Raw genomic sequence first — 4836 nt, 5'->3', positions numbered from 1 at the left:
GGACTTTTGGGATAGCACTGGAAATTTAATTGAGGAAAATACGTAATAAAAAATATTAAAAAAAAAGAAAGACAGCCCTTCATTCTTCACTTCTTTTCTCTTTCTTTCTTCCTTTTTTCTTTTTTTCTTTCTTTTTTTCTTTCTTTCTTTCTTTTTTTCTTTTCTTTTTTTTTGTGGTCTTTTGAGACAGAGTTTCTCTATATAGCCCTGGCTTCCTGGAACTCACTCTGTAGACCAGGCTGACCTTGAACTCAGAAATCCACGTACCTGCCTCCCAAGTGCTGGGATTAAAGGTGTGTGCCACGTGCAGCACCACTACCTGGCTATTCTTCATTTCTTAACTCTCTTCTCAGAAGGTATAAGAGCCTGTTTGTGAGTAGCCAGAGATTCATTTGCATTGGATTTCTATCTTTCTTTTGACAATAATTTTTCTTCTATCTTTGGTATACATAAATAAAAATTATCTTTAGCCATACAATCTCATTATCTCTATAGCTGCTATTCATTTGTGTTTCTTAAACTTCTAATGAATTACTTCATTCTGGAAAACCTTCCCCAACCACCATTGGGTAATTTTAAGAATTAACCACATTTTTTCTGTTAGATTTTCAGAATACTACTAATCCTAAGAAAGAGTGAGCTTCTTGGAACTGACCCTATTTCTGAGATATAACCTAGAAACTCAAAATATTTATTAGGGACCAACATCTGTGAGGAAATGAATAGGAAAAAATGACTCAAAAGAAAATAAAGTACAATAGATTGTGCAAGCCACCAAAGCCTTAACCAATACAACAAAGAGCCCTGGGGAAAACTCTCTATCATACTTTCTTACATCAACTATATACATTTGCTGTATTCACAAGTAGATAGGATCTACTAAAAGAAGACAGTTATTAACTCAATGACAGTTGTTCCCTGTGGCCAAGTCTGACTCTGAAGAAACTTAACACTGAATTGTTTGATTGTTGAATTCTTTACATTCAGACAACAGTTCCTTCCTTGAAAAAGCTATGGCTACCAATTCTGTTGACTATAACAATAAAATTAAACTGAAATGTGATTCTAAATGGTTCCTGATGCTCTGGGAGTTCAGAAAGCAGGAGTTCCTAGCTTCTAGAGGTAAATGAGAATACAAACAACCAGAGAAGGATGAAAATAATAGAAAACTCAGAGATCTATCACGACAACTACCACCATTAAACCAAAGACCCCTAATCTTTCTCCAGTAAAAACAATGGGTTCGATATGGGTACTAACTTCACAGTAGTGCCACATACCTAATTGTTGCATGTGACTCACACTTGAAGACTTAAACCAACCTGTTTTGGCAGCTATACTCAGAGGCATGAAATTTATTCTAAATATTATGATATGCAATTAAAGTTCTAATCAGTGAGGTAGGATGATCTGATTTGCTCGTTTATGCTCTAGTTTAAGCTTCTTTATATAAAATACCTTGTGAGATGAAAAGAGAATCCTAGCTAAGATACAATCACATACCTTTTGTGTCACATCAAAGTAACTCGACTGCACGCCAAATCAAAGTGAACACTTGCAAAAAATTGTCAAGAGCAATGCCATAAGAAGTCTAGAAACTAGCCAAAGGCTTGCAGAATTTAAGTATTATTTTTGAAGGGAAAGAGCTGAAGCTTTATAAATATATCTAACTCTAAAATTAAAAGGTTCCCAATTATAACTCCTCTGCTACAGCTTTAAAATGTCCATTAAAATCAAATTTTAACAAGTATAGTAATATATAAAACCACTCATTTAGCAGCTATGAGAAAAAGATCTAGAGCGTCATAAAATACATATTTAATAAAAACCTATTCAACTCTTTTAGCATCTCCACAAAGAAACTAAGTGATTTTGGGGGGGTTTTGTGTTTGTTTGTTTGTTTGTTTGTTTGTTTTTTAATTTCAGGGATTTGTTTGGAATAGTTTTTATTTCTTTGTTGTCAACTTTGCCCATGTAAATAATAGATCTTCCTAGTATCTGCTCCCAATCTTTAATATGATTTTCCCTGGATTGCTCTAACATATTCCTTTGTCCCATATTTATGTTCTTTCCATTTTTTTTATTATCCTCTAAGTTCAATTACTGCTGCCTACTGGAATGTTAACTCATCTTGTCATCTTTGTTTTATACAAACATCCACAGTACAGTATAAGCACTATCTCCAGGGCATTTTTCAAAAGCAAATATTGGTAAATACATCACAGCTGTTAGGCAACAATATCTGTTGCAGCAGACACACAACAGACTAATAAACTGCAATGTTGGTGTTTTTAAAACACAAGAAAAATGGGAACGAGGCATTCTTGAGAAGCCAGATACCAAAGTTCTGAAGACTGATCTGTGAGTATTTTCTGAAATAGCCCTAAAAGTCGATCATTTATCACCTCTGGCTGGTCACAGTTTTACAAAGTAGAAAATGAAGATGAAGTGAGCTATAAAAAGTCAACTCATTGAAGAAAAATACCCAAGTATGTGAGCACACACATGGTCCTATTGCAAATTCTGAAAAATATATGATCTCACATAATGTTGGGTTATATAAAATACACGAAAAGAAATCCAAGCCTTTACTGCGATGAACAGACACCATGAACAAGGCAACTCTTATAAGGACAATATTTAATTGGTGCTTACAGGTTCAGAGGTTCAGTCAAAAAAGCCAGGCGGTGGTGGCACACGCCTTTAATCCCAGCACTTGGGAGGCAGAGGCAGGCGGATTTCTGAGTTGGGGGCCAGCCTGGTCTACAGAGTAAGTTCCAGGACAGCCAGGGCTATGCAGAGAAACTCTTGTCTCAAAAAACCGAAAGAAAGAAAGAAAGAAAGAAAGAAAGAAAGAAAGAAAGAAAGAAAGAAAGAAAGAAAGAAAGAAAGAAAGAAAGAAAGAAATCATTACATTGTCATTCATTGATCACTAAACTAAGCACACCTGAGTGAATTTAAAACATTTTCACCAAGGAGAAATGATACCTGCTACTGCAAACCCATTATAAGGTCCCTGCATACAGTGTCGAGAGTCATAGATCTGAGAAAGGAATTTAACTTGATTGCTCATCTAGACTGATATAGTGTTGATGAACTAGAGTAACCTGTGAACTTCACTGAAGGCAAAGACTCATGGTATTCAAAGATAGTAAGATTAAATGAGAGTTAAGAGGTCAATCCTAAATAAGATATTTATACCATCCCAGGTTTGCTGGGACTTTAGGAGACAGGCATGCAATACAGAAGTAGACAATTCATGGTCATTCCTATAGTTTCATATAGGAACAAGAAATCTATTAAGAATCAGACTAGAGGGACAGGAAGAATTGGTAGGGGCACTTTTAAATTCTGTCTCATAGAGAATGTTTATCAGATGCAAAGACCCACAGTCAAACAATAGGTGGAACTCAGGAATCCTGAAGGAGAGTTAGAAGAAGGATTGCAGGAGCCAGAGGGGTCAAGGTTATCACAGGAAAACCCACAGAATCAACCACCCTAAGCTTATATTATAAGGGCTCAGAGACTGAAGTGACAATCAAGGAGCCTGAATGGATTGACTGGGCCCTCTGCATATATGCTATAGTTCTGTACCTTGGTCTTTTTTGTGGGACTCCGAACAGTGGTAGCAGAGTCTGTCTCTGACTCCTCTGCTTACATTTGGTACACTTCTCCTGTTAGACTGCCTCACCAAGTCTTAATAAGAGAGGTTGTGCTGCTGCAACTTGATAAGCCATGTTTGGTTGATATCCATGGGAAGATATCTTTCTGAAAAGAAACAGAAAAGGAATAGATTGGATAGGGAAGAGGGAAGAGAAACTAGGATGGGAGGTGGGAGGGGAAACTGCAATCTGGATGTAATATATGAGAGAGGAATAAAAAAGAATAAAGACGACTGGAGAGATGGCTTAGCCATTAAAGGGTAGGCTCACGACACACACACACAAAAGAATAAGGAACTACAACGCCATTTTCTCAAGAAATTCATATGTATACGTTGTTAACAGATGAGCACATACAGAGTTAATCTGTTCTTGTTTTGAGTAAATCTTCCACCAGAAGAATAAAACATCAGTACTGTCAGATGCTCACTAGAGTCAGAATTTTAAGAAAATACCTAAATTCAGACATCCAGGAGTAAGAAAAGAGTACAAAATGTGACAGAAAGGAGACACGGCCATCCTGGTTCATTGGCCTTTGTGCTTAGAAGTATATTAGCTCCAATATTTTTACTTCTCCTGGAAACTCCACCAGGATGGCTTCAGGACTCTCTGGTTAATCACTGAGTTAACAGGAATTAAGGTTACTATCTGGATTTGGGGCTGCAGGGTTCCAAGTTTGGAAGACTCCTAAGAGAAACAATGTAATTTCAGGGAACCATTTTCCCTTTTCTGAATCCCTGCGTTTTCCATTTCTTTCACAGAACAAATTAAGTTGTTGTACTGTGGGGTTTGCTTCCTAGGTTACAGCTGTTGGACGCCTTGGCATCCTGTTTAAGATAACTTTCTGGGGCGGGAGAGAAGGGAGAGTGGTTAAAGCACTTGCTACTCAAGGTAAAGAAACAAGTTCTGATGCTGAGAAACCCACAGAAGATGCGGAGTGGGCTAGGCAGCTCATCTGTGACTACAGCTCGGAAAGGAAGAATGGACAATTCGGAGTAATTCGGAAAAGCAGCCAAACTTAGAAAGACCACTGTGGCTCTGTAACCTACTGCCCTAGGGAGAAGGAATTGTGGGAAGTTAATATACACATCATCACTAAAGGGCTAATTATCCCTGACAGGACCTCTTTAGCATACCTTAAGGTAGGTCCCTCTTGCAAAGGGTGGTCCCACCT

Source organism: Mus caroli, chromosome 5, assembly GCF_900094665.2.
Source record: "Mus caroli chromosome 5, CAROLI_EIJ_v1.1, whole genome shotgun sequence".
In the NCBI taxonomy this organism is placed as follows: Eukaryota; Metazoa; Chordata; class Mammalia; order Rodentia; family Muridae; genus Mus; species Mus caroli.
Note: the sequence above shows the minus strand (reverse complement) of the source record.